This window comes from Chiloscyllium plagiosum, unplaced genomic scaffold, assembly GCF_037043375.1.
Source record: "Chiloscyllium plagiosum isolate Xiang-an unplaced genomic scaffold, Cpla_swu_hap1 HiC_scaffold_29, whole genome shotgun sequence".
Classification (NCBI taxonomy): domain Eukaryota; kingdom Metazoa; phylum Chordata; class Chondrichthyes; order Orectolobiformes; family Hemiscylliidae; genus Chiloscyllium; species Chiloscyllium plagiosum.
Window position 1 is genome coordinate 90,123,524 of NW_028270167.1, and position 17,941 is coordinate 90,141,464.

Below are 17,941 nucleotides of genomic sequence, written 5' to 3' on the forward strand. Positions count from 1 at the left end.
CTTCTATGTTCTATGTTCTATATAAGCTGACCTAGGAGCCAACAGATCTGAGGAAGCTGAAAATGTGTTGCTGGAAAAGCGCAGCAGGTCAGGCAGCATCCAGGGAACAGGAGAATCGACGTTTCGGGCATAAGCCCTTCTTCAGGAGGCTTCAGGATTCCTGAAGAAGGGCTAATGCCCGAAACGTCGATTCCCCTGTTCCCTGGATGCTGCCTGACCTGCTGCGCTTTTCCAGCAACACATTTTCAACTCTGATCTCCAGCATCTGCAGACCTCACTTTCTCCCCAGTTCTGAGGAAGCATCAGTCGACACGAAATGTTAAACCGGATTTCTCTCCACAAACGCTGCCAGACCTACTGAGCATTTCCAGTAACATCTGTGCTTCTTGATTCTGAGTCACAGCATCCGCAGTTTTTTTAAAAAATCGATTTTGATTCAATAATGCCATTGTCATTAATATTGCTGACGTCTGCTTCATCTCAGAGTTATAAAGTACATTTAAGCCTCCACTTTGATCTGTATATATTTACAAACAGCCTGCCTTCAGAATTAGTGTGGACGGTTGGAAGTATTTCGCAATTTCATTAACCTATATTTAAACACTGTCTCCAAGTTCTGTTTGTTCCAGCAATTTGTCCTCTGAGGCAGCAATTTTCACAACTGTGCAAGACAATTGCAACCACATAAAATAAACACTCTCCATATGCACACACAGAAACAGACACTCAATTGAAAATCAGAATCTACTTCTATGACATCAAGTCATTCAGTATCTCTACCTCATGCAGCACGGTGTCTCAGTGGTGAGCACTGCTGCCTCACAGCTGAAGGGACCAGATTCGATTCCAGCCTCTGGCGACTGTCTGTGTGGAGTTTGCACATTCTCCCTGTCTTTGTACAGGTTTCCTCTATGTGCTCCAATCTCCTACCACAACACAAAGATGTGCAGATTAGATTAATTTCCCATAGTGTTCAGGGATGTGTAGGTGAGGTGCATTAGGGGAAATGTAGATAAATGGGATCGGGAAATGGGTTTGAGTGGAATACCCTCCAACGGTCGTTGTGGATGTGTTGGGCGAAATGACCTGTTTCCACAGTGTAGGGATTCGACGGAATTTCGAGGCAATAAAACATTTCAAATGAATTTCAGTTCCAGGAAGTACATGTTTCAAACAATACAGCCTATTCGACTTTTGAAATAAGTACAATTAACACAAATGACCCAACACATCATATTGTAAGTTGAATGCCCAGTCCCTCAATCTAATATATATTGAGTAATATCATCCAAAAAAACAGACATTCTCCAACCAGTGCATGAGATTCAACTCCAGAGTATCCCCCAATCTGTAATGATTCACCGAACAGTAGAGGTTCTTCAATGATACAAACTATTCAACAAAGAAACTGAAATTGAACCACCTTCACATCCACCTGACATGAATCTGTGATGTATAAATTCCAATAATGGGTTAATGTTCAACAGACATATGGCCGTCAACGAACCCAGTCCTCTGAACAGCTTGTGCAAATCCAGACGTTATAAATCGTGCAGGCATGTCATCTAATGCAGAGATCTATCTTCCAATGGCTTTAGACCTGACAGCAGAAACTTGAATCAATCCCATTGTCTAAAGTATTGTTCAGGGTGACTTGCATACTGACCAAGTCTGCACCAGTGCATTTTTGGGAAAAGATGACAATTACTTGACAAAGAACTTGACAAGATCAGTTTGTCCAATTGATTCCCATTAGTAATATGATAGGAGGTCTCAGCAAAACTGATGTGACGTACCATCCTCTCAACTATGCCCAATTTCTGCAGAACTTGCTGAAAGGAACACATTCTGTTCCATTTGACTCATATGGATGAGCGAGATTAGGAAATGCACATACTATGGCTAACTACCCATGACCTGGAGTAAACTATTGAATAATCACAACATCGAAGAAGCCAAATGCATCTGAAATCAATCGCAGCGAGCGGGAAGTCTCAGGACTGTCAAAGCAGGATTCATACAAGATTGTTATGCTAAATAGGGATTACAATTATCACACCTTGCCAATTCAGGTGTTCCTCAGCCCAATGTGCTCAGTCCAAACATACCAAGTGATGCATTACATCTTAATAAATGTGGAATTATCATATTTGTCCATCTCGACCAATGATGTTCAAAGATTGTACGATATTAGTGACATCTCAGAACCCTAATCAACCATGTCCGCGTGCTTAATGAGCTGCACAACTTCCAGATTAGAAGTTATCATTTTCAAATAAATTTCACACGACAAAAGTGTCAGAAAATAATTAATTCCAACGAAGCCAATAATGCTCGAAATACTATTGATAATATGTTGCGATAACGATTGTTAATCATCCCACTATGTTGATTCTGACAGATAACTGTGACCGAGAAATACATTGATTTTTATGTTTATATGTGTAGGTGATACGTATACATTATCACACACGAGAAATGAATAATTTAATTCCCAATGAGTAATTCAAAACCTATTATACTTTACAATTATCTACACACATGTCTGGCTTCCGAAGCTGCTTCAAAGACCATTTCAGAATCAACCGGATTGTTTATATCTCTTCAATTACATGTAGACCACGGCCAGTAAGACAGGCAAATTTCCTTCGAAGAAGTATGTTCGTAAACTCGATGTTATTTTCAGCTGTTTAAATGGTCAAACTAGTTTAATTTTAATTAAATCTAAACTTATTTGAAGATTTTATTGAATTCAATTTGACGCTTTCCAAACTTACTTCAGATTTCCTTTTTCATTTTGGATGAAGTATTAGATGGGATAAATACCATTTGCACCCGAAAGTGTCAACACAAGTGCATAAGGTGGTAAAGAAGGCAAATGCTATGCTTTTTGATATCGGTATGATCCTTCACTGCGATAGTTGGCCAGTCATATTGTAAGCATGTAAGATTTGAGTCACATTGGAGTATTGCGTGCTGTTCTGTTTGCAAATATAGGAAAGGATATGAAGTCTTTGTAAAGCGTGCAACATAGGTTTACCTGGATATTTCATGGATCGGAATCCATTAGTTATCAGTAGAAGAGGGATGTACTTGGAATAATGACCTCAAGAGGGTTTATAGGCCAAGGGAAAACCTGATAGAATTGCAAAATGGTGGGATGAATTAATAGGTTCGATAGTCAGAGCCTTTATCCGGGGTGGAAATGTCACATAATAGGCTGCATAGCTTGACGTTAGTGGGGGCGGTTGGGGGGGGGTGGTAGAGTTTAAGGGGGATTTGCAACAAAAGGTCTTTTAACACAGCACGTGAAGAGGGCCTGGAATATGCTGCCAGGGTAAATGTTAGAAATGGATACGTTTGGGACACCAAAGAATCATTCAGATAGATGCATGAAAAGCCAACGAATTGACAACTGGACCATGTGCAGACAAATGGTGTATGTTTATTACGACGACATGGACAGCACGCACACAGTGGGCTGAAGGGCTTTCATGTGTTTTTGTATATTAGTTTTTGTAGTGTGGAAACAGGCCATTTGGCCAAACAACCCACACCAATCCTCCAAAGAGAAACCCACCCAGACCCATTTCCCTTCATTTAATCCTGACTAATGCACCTAACACTACGGGTAATTTAGCATGGACAATTCACCTGGTCTGCCCATCTTTTGGATTTCGGGAGGAAACCCTTGCAGGCTCAGGAAGAATGTGTAAACTCCACACAAATAGTCTCCCGAGACGGGAATTGAACCCAGCTGCCTGGCATTGTGACGTAGCAATGCTAACTCCTGACCCATCATGCCAGCCCAAGTTCGAAACTTTATTTTCTCCTGTGGAATAGGCCATGAATCTGTTGTTTGGTTTCAGAACTTACAAATTTTGGAGGGGGGGGGGGGGATGAAATGACGAAAACTTTGATGAAACGGAGCTCTGTGTTGACCAAGGGGGAATTATTGCCAAGTGACTACATGGTATTTGTAGAAAACCAAAGGTTATGAAAAATGTGTTTTTCAAACTGGATTTTTGGATTGTCAAGTCTCATAAGGCATGCTGTATGCATACTTCAATTCTGATGTGCATTAATAATACAGATGTAATTATGCCATTTTCTCGATAAGAAGAATCTTATGAGACAAGTTCCCCTGTGACACAGATGATCACTGAACGTATCAAATTTCACTTCACCCTTTGGTAGTTCCAGGAAAGAATCTTGCAAATTTGATCTATTCCAGAGAATATTACTTTGTCCAGATAATGTTGTTGTGTTTTCATCCCTCACCACACATAATCACCAGCAACATTCTTCCTACCAGAGCCTTGTGCCCTTTTCTTGCCTTTGTTCTACTAGTTTCTTCGTGCCTCCATTTCCACATTTAAAAAAGGGACATCTCAATCATTTTCCAGTTCTAATGGGGAATTCAAGCTGAAATGCAACTTGATATATTTTATACACAACATCACTGAAACGGAGTGTGCTGTTCCAAGATGCTGGCCAGTGTGCTGGACACCTTTGCAAGATGTTGTAATGTAAACTGTGTGATATGTATTACATGTTGAATAAATTATGTATTATATTAAATATGAAGTATGATACATAACATCCGTGTGATCTTGGGTTTCTGTAATTTCAACGAGTAATGTTGTGGTTTTCCACATTCCTGAAAAAATAATTGATTGTAACGATTTTTATTCTTTTGCAATCATTAATGATGTAAGGGGTGCTGTACCTTTAAGACAGTTGAAAGCTTGCAAGGACTTAGAAAGGCACAGAGTCCAGAACAAGATTACAATGTAACGCTTGGTCAGAACAGCTAGCACTGGCTGAGCTGCTGTGAGACAAAAGCAAATGCAAATTCAACCAGTCAGTTTATATTATGCCCCAAGACAACAAATTCTAATCAAATTTGAGTTTGGTATTTTGACAATATTAAAACCATGAAGTGATCCGATGTTTTGGGATATGAAACCAGAAAAAAAAACTTGATCAGTTGAGAGAGAATTGCCAAAATACTAACAAATGTTGGCCGCTCATCAGAACTCTCTGAGAGTTACCTGTCTGGAGAAGGAGTTTGCACAGTAAAAAAAGATCGACACCGACCCGGAAAGCAAACCTACACAGGAAGATGCAAAGAGAAGATTTAACAGCTGGCTGTTTTTTGAAATTTGAATTTTTCAGCAAATCCTAATCAGGTGTTTTCTCAGACTAGGAGGAGAAAGTGAGGTCTGCAGATGCTGGAGATCAGAGCTGGAAATGTGTTGCTGGAAAAGCGCAGCAGGTCAGGCAGCATCCAGGGAATAGGAGAGTCGACGTTTCGGGCATAAGCCCTTCTTCATGCCCGAAACGTCGACTCTCCTATTCCATGGATGCTGCCTGACCTGCTGCGCTTTTCCAGCAACACATTTCCAGCTCTGTTTTATCAGACTAGTATTGTAGTCAGGGAAGGTAATCGATAAGTTTAGATAAATGAGTTCTAATCAGTTGTTAGTTAATATTCCCTGCTAGACTTTAAACAAAGATGCTAATTTTTACTTTAAATACTGACTTTTGGGATAGTTCTTTGCATCTCAAATTTTCATATTACCGCATGGGATAATTTTTTTCTGTCTTGCTCGTTTAAGTTAGCGGGCTGGGACGGGGGTTACCTCATGTCATAAGACACATAATCATCGAATAACCCACTAAATAATAAGACATTTGGACCATCGTGGCTACTCTGCCAAAACAACGGTCTGTCAACTCTTCCCACTTTTGAGCATGTGATCCATAGACTTGAATGTTATGGTTTATCTGATGCTCATTCAATAATCCTTTTTCTAAGGATTGTACAGTTGGTAGGCTGCTCTACTAGGATGAATATTGCCCGACCATTCTCATTAACGCCCCTCTTGTCTCACAAATCCTTTGCATTTCTTTGTACCACTCATGGGTTTTATTTGTATTTGTCTTAAATTGTTTTGCAAACCATGAAAGTACATAATAGGTCTTTCTCGATAAGAATAAATTTTACTTTTGTTTTCAGTCTGCATGAAATTTGTCTTGATGATTTTGCTTTCTAAGACATTGTGACAATTGTTGGTCAAGTAGTAGCAAAGCCATACTGGTTGTACTTTAAGCAGAATGAGAACGTAATCCCTCCGGTAATGATTGCTCATTCTGTTGGGGCAAGATTAAACTAAGATGGTTGGGGAGATATCCCGAGGGATGAGTCATCAGGGGGAGATACAGAGTAAGATTCAGAAAAGACAGTCTGGAAATACATTAGGGGGTTCTAATAAGTAGAAAGCCAGTCACGGTGAAGAGAAATTGAAATTGTTAAGATTGAATGATGTATATTTTCAAGCTAGGAGTCTGAAGAAGAAGGACGAAGGATTTGATATCACAAGTTAAGAGACGGGGATTGAAGTCATTAATGTCACTGAAGGCAAGCAGAGGAATAGGTTGGTCAATTTTCCAGAATGTACAGTCTTCCACCGGTACAGAGAATCAGTAAAAATCGGAGGGCAAGTCATTATATTGATCAGTGATCAATTTCCACGAGTACAGAATGGTAAAGCATGAGGAATTTCCTCAAGTGAAGTTATCCAATTAAAAGTAAATAAAAACAAACCAAGAAGGAGCAATTACATCACTATGGAATGTAGTATATGCCCTGTATTATCCGGGAAAAAATGAGTATATATGTGGGTAAATTTCCAGGAATTGTCAAATTCATATGGAGCTGGTTTGGCGATTTCAACATTCCAATAATTAATTGGAATAATGATAACGTGAATAGCTTAGAGGCAGGAGAATTCTTAAAGTATATCTAGGAGTTCACAGATCCACTATAATCAAGGAGAAAGTGACAACTGCAAATGCTGGAGATTAGAGACTCCGTTTTAATCAAGATTTGTATGGAAAACAATAGACGAGAATCGACCTGGAATCGAAGTTCTAAATGAGGGGAAGGCCGCTTTAAATAAAGTCACGTGAGGTTTGGCCAGAGAGGACTGGAAGAAGACTTTTTCTCTACAAGTCTGAAAGTGTCAGAAAGTTTGCACATTCAAGAATGAAGTGAGGAGAGTACAGGACAGGATGTTCAATTAAACAAAAATCGTGAAACCCTCAAAATCAGTGATTTCTACACATCCTTGTCATCAATACTGTGCGCTGAAAACAGCAGAACTTATAAAGGTGTACGGAACGAACAAGGCAAAACTTAACAATAAGATAAGAGGAAAAACACAGACATGAAAGAACAATGTTGAGAAAATAAAGGAAAATCAATGAACTTTATTAGAACTTTCAGGATACAAACAAAACCAGAGAAAGCACAGATTGCATTCAGGACCACAGTGATAATTCGTGTCTGAAACCAGATGATGGCGGTAGTGGTCTCAATGGATGCTTTGTATCAATTTCATGAGTGAGAGGAGCGATATGGGAGAGAAATCAAAGAGAGAAAAGCGGGTAGAAAAAGCCAAGTGATAGCTGTAGGGGATTTTTAATTGGGGGGATAGATAGTATCTATTGTAAGGAGGATCACAGGTATACGGTGTGTTGCCTCCCCGAGTTCGGCTGAGGGATATCGCTGACCGGCCTGAAAGGAGATTGAGAGGGAGGAGGAAGATCCAGTTGCTGTGGTCCACTTTGGTTCAAACAACATAGGCTTGCCTAGGAGGGATTATCTGTTTGGTGATTGTCAAGCCCTCGGAAAGTAATTAAGAAACAGGTACTCAAGGTTTATAATCTTTGGGTTACTACCTGAGCCACTTTCAACTTTGCTTAGTAATAAGAAAATTAGCAAGTAAACACATGGCTTTTGGAGTGGTGTGGAAGAGAGGTTCCATTTCATGGGACATTGGCATCAGTTTTAGAACGAGAGAATCTGACCTAATGGGATGGTCAACGTCTGAACCGATGTAGAACCAGTGTTGAAGAGAAAATGACAAATAAGGTGGTCACATGGAATTCACACGAGTGCACTGTTGGGGTGGATGGGAGGGGCAAACGACAGGGAAGCAGCATGTTTGCATGCGTGCACAGTTTAACTACACAGTGTTTAACTACGCTGAGTTTAACTATGAAAGAAATTGAAAGGAAGGAAAAATCCGGAGATATTATTAATAGAGATATTGCAATTCAAAAAGGGGTATAAAAACTACCAGAAAGGCACTTTGCCTGAATGCTGTTAGCATTTGAAACAAGGTCGGTGAGTTAATGGTACAAATCATTGAGAACGAATACGATTTCGTAGCCATTACAGAGACATGGTTGACGATGATCACAACTGGGAGTTTAATATCCAGGTGTATCAGACGATTCAGAATGACAGAAAATTAGGTAAGGAAAGTAATGCAGCTCCCATATTTAAGGAATCGGTCGATGGTGAGCCTGTGCCCGAAACGTCGAATCTCCTGTTCCCTGGATGCTGCCTGACCTGCTGTGCTGTTCCAGCAATAAAGTTTCAACTCAATGGAGAATAAGATTGAATTCATTTGGGCGGAGATTAGAAATTCTAAAAAGTCACTGATAGGCATGGTTTGTCGGCCACGAAATGATAGCATCACAGTGGTGTGCACAACGAACAATTAAGTACCATTTGCCTGTAAAAATAGTATGGCAATTAGTATGGGATTTTTAATCGACATGTCGATTGATTGAACCAGGTCAATCAAGGTAGCCATGAGGAGGAGTTCATTGAATGTATCCGCAATAGTTTTCTTCAACAGTATATAACGGTACCAACAATGTAACAAGCTACCTGAGGTCTGGTCCTGTGCAATGAGACAGGAATAATTCACGATCTCCATGTAAGAGATCCTCTTGGTAGGTAAGATCGCAGTATGGTTGAGTTTTGAATACAGATCAAACCCAGAAGATAAAATCCAATATCAGGGTCACGTACTAAAACAAAGGAGACCACAATAGGTTGAGGGAGAAGATGGCTGAAGGAGACTGGAAGCAAAAACTTTAATGTACGTCAGTTGACGAAGAGTGGAGGACTTTCAAAACATTTCTTCAAAGTGCTCAGCAAAAGTATATACCAGTGAAAAGGAACGACTGTTGGAAAAGTGGTAATCTGTCATGGATGTCAACGGAAATAAGGGAGGCTATCAGATTGAAACAGAAGGCATACAAAGTGGCAGAGACCTGCCTGAATCTCGAAGATTTGGAAACTTTCAAAGGTCAACAAAAAGCCACAAAAACGGTATAACGGAAAGTAGGCTAGATTATGAGAGTAGACTAGCTTAGAATGTAAAGACTGAACGCAAAGGTTTCAATAATATAAAATGAAAAGTTGTGGCTCAGGTAAACATTGGTCCTTTAGAAGACAAGAAGAGTGATTTAATAATGGGATATGAGGAAGTGCGTGAAACATGAACAGTTTTTTTTCTCAGTCATCACAGTGGAGGACACGAATACAATGGCAGTAATTGTCAAGAAGGCTAATGTAGGTTAGGAGTCAGAAATTATCATTGTTACAAAAGAAGTAGCGTTGGTGAAGCTAATGGAACTAAACGTTACACAACTCTACTGGTCCTAAAGAAGTGAAACTTGGGATATGAAAAGAGATAGTGACAGAAATATCAAGTGCACTTTTGGTAATTTTCCAAAATTCTCTGGACTCAAATGCAGTTCCGGATGATAGGAGAAAAGCTAATGTGACAACTATTTTTTTAAAAAAGAGGTAGACAAAAGATGGAGAATTATAGGGAGGTTATCTTAACTTCAGCAGTGGGGAAAATACTTGAATCTATTATCAAGGAAGAATTAGCAGAACACCGAGATAGAAATTACTCCATTGGACAGATGCAGCATGGTTCATGAAAGGCAGATCATCCTTAACTAATTTACTGAAATTCTATGAAGACATTACAAGCACTGTGGACAATGGGCACTCAGTAGACGTAATTTATCCAGATTTCCAAAAACCATTCGACAAGGTGTCTCACAAAAGGCTGCTGGATAACATAAGTTTGTGTGGCGTTATGGGCAATCTATTAGCATGAACAGAGTATTGGTTAACTAACAGGAAGCAGAGTTGGGATAAATGAGCATTGTTCGTTTGTGATCAGTGTCTAGTGTTGCATCTCAGGAATCAGTGTTGCGACCACACTTTATCACACTTTATACAGATGGTTTGGAATTGGGGACCATGTGTCATGTGTCAAAGATTGCAGATGACATTGATATGAGTGGTAGAGCAACGTGTGCAGAAGAGTGTGAAAGTTTGCAGAGGAACAAAGATGGTTTAAATGAGTGGAATAAAGTCTGGCAGAAAGAATGCATGTTAATAAACGTGATGTCATCCAATTTAATAGGAATAACATTTAAAAAGATTATTATTTGAATGGTAAAAATTGCAAAAAGCTGGTGCGCACAGGGACCTCAGTGGAATTGAACAGGATATACAGAACGTTGCTATACAAGTACAGTAGGTAATTTAGAATTTTGTCCTTCATTGCGATTGTATGTTTCAGGGTGATGTTGAGGCCACATCTGGCATACTGTGTGTACTTTTCGTCGCCTTACTTGAGAAAGGATTTACTAGCACTCGAGAGGGAGCAGAGGAAATTCATTAGTTTGATTCTGGACTTGAAGGGATTGACCTATGACATGAGGCTGAGATGACTGGGAATATATTAATTGCAGTTTAGAAGAATGGTGCGGGATCTTAAAAAAACACATCAAACTATGAAGTGAATAGATAGTGTAAAATTAGAGAGGATGTTTCCACTGGTAAGTGAAATTGGAACAAGAAGGCATAGCCTCAACGTTAAGTGGAGCAAATTTGGGACTGAATTGAGGAGGAACATCTTCATTCAGAGGGCAGTGAATCTATAGAATTCCTTGCCCAATTAAATGGTTGAGGTCCTCATTGAATGTCTTAAAGTGAAGATAAATAACCTTTTAGACAGTAAAGGAATTAAGGGCCATGGTGATAATGTGGGTAAGTGGGGCTGAGGTCATGAAAAGATTAGACATGATCTTATTTAATGGCTGAGCAGGCTCAAAGGGCCAAGTGGACTATGTCTGTTCCTTGTTCTTACTTTCTTATCGTGGTTTACACTGGATTTGAAAATGGGAATGGGGCAGGTTTAAGGAAGGACGTCTGAGTGAAAGATCTTCTCGGATGTCTCAACTACATCATAATAGAATATAATATTCAGTTTGAGAGTGAGCAATTTGCATCAGAATCAATTGTCTTTAACTTATATAAAGACAATTACAATGAAATGACTATCAGAACAGCGAAGGTAAACTGGGCAGATACATTAACAGGAAAGGTAGCAACTGAGGGTCAATAGTGAAGGAGTGCTGCACTGTTGGAGAGTCATAACGAAGGAATCACCATACTGGTGGAGGATCAGTACTTAGGGAGTGCTGCATTGTTGGAAGGATCACAACTAAGGGAGTGCTGTACTATCGAATGCTCAGTACAGCACTGTTTCAGGACAGTAGAGATGCAGTGCCGCACTGTCAGGGATTAGTATTGACAAAGGGCCGCACTGTTGGAGTGTCCCTTTCCATTTTTGTTGAACTCTGCTCCACAGGTTCCAGATTGAATTTGCTCGCACTGATTTTTCAGCGAGAATGTTCGAGACCCCAACCCCTTAATCAACCCTGCCTCCCTAACACACTAAGGCAGCACGTTTCAGGCCTGAACACCTCGATTGACTCCTGTCGAACCAACACTCTCAGGCAGCATGTTCAGGCCCTAAATCTAGATCGTATCTGCTTTCCCCACATTGTCAGGCAGCATGTCCAGGCGCTAAACCCTCGATTGACCCTGCCTTACCCACACTCTCAGGCAGTGTGTTGTGGACTCTAAACCTATTATTCGCTCAGGCAGCACGTTCATACCCTAAATCATTGCGAAGCACTCTCAGTCACTGTGTTCAATACCTTAACCCTTCAATTGACAGCATTTAAAACGCATTTGAACAAATACATGGATAGGAAAGGTTTACAAGGATCTGGGTCATATCCAGGGAAATAGGATTACCATGGATGGACAATTTGGTCGGCACGGACCAGTTTGAGCTGAAGGACCTGTCTCCATGCTGCACAACTCTATGAACCTGCCTCGCCCACATTCTCAGGCACTATGTTCCTGATCCTAACCTCTCAATTGACCTTGACTTCACCACACTCTTAGGCACATTGTTCCCGTCCCTAACTCCTCAGTTCACCCTGCCTCCCCATACACTCAGGTGAAACGTTCCAGGCCCCAACACAACGATTGATCCTGCCTGGCCCACACAAAAAGAAGCTATTTTACTGAGACTTGGTGGGTGGCACTAGACTGGATTGATTTGTTTCTAACGCCTTTACTGCCATTCGATTTAAGTCTGTTGCTCAATGCTCTGACAGTCAGACACATTTTAGTGATCAGTAAAGTTCGGAAGAGGCTGACGGTAGAGAACAAGGAGAGAATCAGAGACGCAGAGATGGAAGGCAGAAGGAAGTCTGTGATTTTGCTCTTCACCATATTCAGGAGCTTCAACTACTTGTGTTTAATCTAACATGTACATTTCTCATATTATGAATTTAAAGGATTTAATCTTGTCGATTACCTGCCGATTCCATATGACTTCATTGCTGTTGGTTTCATGCCGTAAAGCCGACGTTGTTGCACAAAGACATGATTGTTTAGGTTCACAACGAAGAACAGTCATGCAATAAAATAACTGGTAATATGAATTCCTCGCATTATGACTAAACAAAACTCCTCAGTATAGTCCACAGGAGGGTCCCACTGTTTCCAGATTATGAAATAACCGTTTTTATTCACTCGTGGGATGAGGGCATCACTGGTTGTGTCCAGAACATATTACCCTTCCTTAGTTTTTTTTTGAGAACGTGGCAGTGAGATGCCTTCTTGAACTGTTGTAGTCCATATGCTATGGATAGACCCACACTGTTGTTAGGGAGAGAATTCCAGGATTTTGATGCAGTATCACAAAAGAAGATGTGATATATTTCCAAGTCAAGAGGCTGAGAGGTTTGGAAGGGAACTTGCAAAGATTGATGTTTCAATGTGTTTACTGCCCTTGTCCTTCTTTAGAGTCTACAACACACTATAGATGGAAATGCATGCGTGGTTGGAAGGTGCTGTCTGAGGATCTTGCATGAATGTCTGCAGTGCATCTTGTAGTTGGTACACACTTCTGCTAATGAGGGTCGGTGCTGGGGGGAATGGATGTTTGTGGATGTGGTGCCAGTCAAGCTTCGAATGTTTGTTGTAGCTGTACTAATCCAGGAGTATTTCATCGCATTCTGACAGAGAGTTCTTATCCCACTTTAATGGTAGAGTTGAGCTTGGAAAACTATGTATTTACAATCAGGGACAATTCATTTGGATTTTACAAAGGAAATGGATTTTCCTGCCGGGTAATTCCTATCAGCTTGGAATCCTCTGTAATTCTCCAATACCATGAAATCCTTTTGAGGAAGCTAATGAAATTAAACAGAATAGTTAATCAGAATATTTCACTATTAAATACATTGTCTCACTCCTCAGTAACAATTATCAGAACACACCCACCAGTTAAATGGTAAATAAATGTCTGGGCTCTTTACTTTTCAGCCATTAAGTTTCCCAATTCCAATTCCAATCCCAATGCAGTCTTATCAGCAATTTCCTGTCATGCAGTGAACGGTCGAAATAGTGCACACAAACCTCCCTTGTGTTGAAAGTGACTCAATGTCACTCTCTGCTGGCCACCACACTACTGCACAAGGGGTGTTGAAGGATGAAAACACTCAATAATTCAGTCAGGGAGGGAGAGGAGGAGGGCAGCAGCTCACCACACCATCTAAACTAACAACACTATTAATACACACACACACACACACACACACACACACACACACACACACACACACACACACACACACTCGGGGACACGCACACAAGACGGTTGTGGAGAGGGTTGCAACTGGATGTAGACGTCTCAGTGTGGAACATCGTCATTGGGGGAAATGTTGTGCTCCCTCTCCAATTGGTAAATGATTTGTGTTTGTGCAGTATTCATGATAGTATACACATTATATAGAATGCTTCCACTGCACCAGACCCAAAAGAGAATTCTGAGTTTTTTTCACAGATGCTACCAGACTGCTCTGCTTTTCCAGCATTTTCTATGTTTGTTTCTGATTTATAGCATCCAATATCTGTATGATTTTTATTTTGCAATGTGAGATATACACAGACTCTGATATTTCCGCCTCAGAAATCTGCTACTTATGCAATGATGTGGCTGTCCAGTACAAGGTGATAGTTTATCACTCCAAGCACAAGCTGGACAGAGAGAGAACATGAGAGAGGCAGACAGGATTCAGTCCAAATATGATAGAGATCCCATTGACAGAAACACTGACACGGACAAACACACACAGATCTGAAAGAGGGAGAAAGGGAGGACAGAGAGAAAAGATGGATAGAAGGACAGAGGAAAAGGAGAGAGAGAAGAACAGAGAAGGCGGGAGAGAGAACAGAGAGAAACAAGGACGGCAAAGTGAAGGATGTTTCTCGCTATCGCAGTTACTCCCAGTTGATATTTTCTGACACTCCTCCTCTCCTAGGGTTTACTTCTGCCTGGAAATGTATCCACGTTTGTCACAGAATCATAGTTGCACAGCACAGAAACACTGAGGTCCAATTTGTCCATGTCAATCTGATAACTGAAATTACTCTCATCCCATTTGGCATCACTTGGCCCATATCCCTCCAAATCCTTCCCGCTCACATTCCTATCCAGATGCCTTTTAAATGTTATCATTGTACCAATCTCCACCACTTCCTCTGGTAGCTCGTTCCATGGATACACAAGCCTTTGCATAAAAATGTTGCCCCTTAGATCCCTTACAGGTCTTTCTCATCTCACCTCGAACCATGCCGTCTAGTTTTGGACTCACCCACCCCAGGGATATGACATTGGCTAATCACCCTAACAATGCCCCTCATGATTTTCTAAACCTTTATAAGACCACTCAGCTTCCAATGCACCAGAGAAAATAGGCCCAGCCTATTCAGCCTCTCAATGCAGCTCAAACCCTCCAAATCTGACAATATCCTTGTAAATCCTTCATAAAACTTTCAGGTTTTACAACATCCTTCCTTAAGCAGGGAGACGAGAATTGCACACAGTGGCCTAACCAATGCTCCCAAATATTATGCCGAGCCCACTCCCTGAGGTAGAGCTAAGTGAATCTGTGTGTACTGGCTTATAAATGTCAGATGGCTTTAGTGTTAAGCAATATCCCAGTGCCAGCATTACAGAAGCTTCATGTCACAATGGCTGACCTTTTAGACTCCTCATTAAATGATGCTGGTCCTGTGCGATTGCTCAGGATTCTCCCGGAATGTCCTCATTATCTACTCTTCCTGTGGAGACCACTCCTTTATCCTGTCCTACATACTGCATCTAGTGCTTTCCCCCTCCATCTCTCTCATACAACAGACCTTTCCTTCCTCCCTCCCTCACCCCCATAATACACTCAACCCTCTCTCAATCCGATCTACCAATCTGCGTTGACCACTCTCCTCCTCAGAAACTCAGGGGCATGGTCAGTCTAATTGGTCCCTTTCCCCTTTCCCTCAAAGACGGGCCACCCCTGGGCTGGAGGACTATCTATCCGTTTCACTGACCACATTAATTCAATGCAAGTATCCAGTCTTCATCCATCCTGGCACACTGTCATCAGGTGGTCACTTCATGCCCCTTCCACTCGCCCATCCACTGGTTTGGATAATAGTGGTGCTAAAAGGTGAGACAGAGGCGGTGTAAGGAGGATCCCACTGCATTAACTGCACAGCTGTCTGTGTCACTGAGTCCAAGTCTTCCCAATGCTGCCTGTAAATTCAATGGGACAGAGCAGAGGGGTCAAGGGAAAAAAGTGTGAGAAAATGCAAGGAGAAAATGAGAGAAGGTCCAACAGATAGAAGGAGGGAGTGCGAGAATGAGAAAAGGGCAAGCAGAGAACGTGAGGGAGAGATCGACAGTGAAAACCGTGGGGCGGGGAGAATGTGGGGAAAGAAGTAGAATGTCAGGATGGAAGTGGGGATGGAGGGAGGGAAAATACCGGAAGAGAAAGAAAGAAGGTAAGACAGAGAGCAGGAGAGAAATCCCAGGGAGAAATATACGGCAGTGTAAGAGAGAGATTTGCAAACACTGAGAGGTAGAGCTAAGAGACTGGGTGTGTCACTGCAGTGCAGACAAAATGGTCTACAGACACGAACACCAAGGTCCCACAGAGCTGAGAGAAAGATGCAGAGAGAGATGAGCAAAGATGTTGGTTTTGAAGGGATTGAATGAATAAGCATTCCTGAAAAAAAATGGCGAGGTGACAGGGAGGCAAAACGATGTCGGAAGGGAATGTGCAAGGAATGTGAACAAGGATAGAGAAATAAAGGACGGTGGGATGAATGGGGATTGAAGAAAAGATGTAGGAGAGACATCTGGGAAAGTGGAAATTGAGATGAGAACTGTAGAGACAAAGGGAGTCAGTGATAGCTGTTGGATAAGACTCTGCAGCAGCCCCTGCACAATCATGTTTTTGCTATTTAACTCGGCCCAGTCTAGAGCTCACCCTTGTGGGTAAACTCCCAGATACAGCCTAAACTCCACATATCTCTTCGCTGTGTCTTAATGAACGACAAGGAAAGAGGAGGTGTTCAACTATCCTCTCTGGTTCCATCTCTTGTCTGATGATTCTCTCTTTCGCTGTATTGTCAGAGTTTCAACTCCAATATCTGGCCTCTTCTGTTTCAATTTGGAATGGTCTTATGTTCTTAATGCAATCTTCCAGCTCTTGGCCCAAAGATTGCTCCAGTCTTCTGAGAGTTTCGGAGTGAACCAGCCTTTTCGGATTTGAGTTCAAGATTTTGAGTGAGAAGTGAAATCCCTTCGAAGCTCCCCTTAGTCTCTCATTGCAAGGTGGAGCAGGCCTGTCACGAGGAAGCGAATAGCAGGCCGATGTGCTCTCTTCTCCAGCGCAGTTTGGGAAGGACACGCGGGAGGGACGAATTTCCTTCACTGGCTTCCCCTGCTCTCCCTTCTGGCTCAGACGGGGCGCTAATGAGCTTGCTCCTGGCTCCAATCGAGTTGAGAGCTGGCTATAATTGTGTTGTACAAGGGAAGCCCCTGGAATGAGGTTGGTTAGCTCAGTTGGATAGAGAGTCGGTTTGTAATACAGTGTGGATTCAATTCCCACAACCAGCTGTGGTTATCATGAAGGATTCGCCTTCTAAAACTTTTCCCTCACCTGGGGTACGCTGACCCTCTGATCCACCAGCCACCATATGAAATGTTGTTAGATCAAACAGGTGAACGGTCACATTGATGGGACTGAGTGTGGAAGGTTCTTATCCCAATGGAACAGGGATCACCATAAGAAAGAATAGCAGAAGGAAGTGATTCACTCCCAACGTCTGCTCCACCTTACAATCAGACCATGGCTGATATGACCATACTAAACCCAAAATTCCTTCCCCTGCCCCCCATCTCATTACTGAATACAATTCCTATCCTTCACGTTGGAAGATCACATTTCCAGATCTCAAAGACGCTTACTTGGAACAGTCACAAAAATAAATGTGCTGGGAATCTTTCAAGACATTTAATTGTCTGCACAATAAGCTGATTAAGAAGGGTTGCTTTCCTACTTGCTGTCAGTTGTGGTGAAGGGTGAGTGGATGGGAAACGTTTCCTCTGCTTTATTCTCACAGAAGCTGCCAAACCTGCTGACTTTTTCCAAGGATTCACTTCCAGGGGGCGGCCCCAAGCGGGACCGCAATCCCTATTGGCCGGCACCACTGGATTCACAGAGCTCGTTCCCAATCGGAGCCGGAGACTGAACTCGATCCCGTCTCGAGGCGCCGCCGTTTAACTGACACTGCGCGAGGGAGGGGCGGGGCTTGCGTATGCTTGGCGTTTCAAGCTGGGACCCA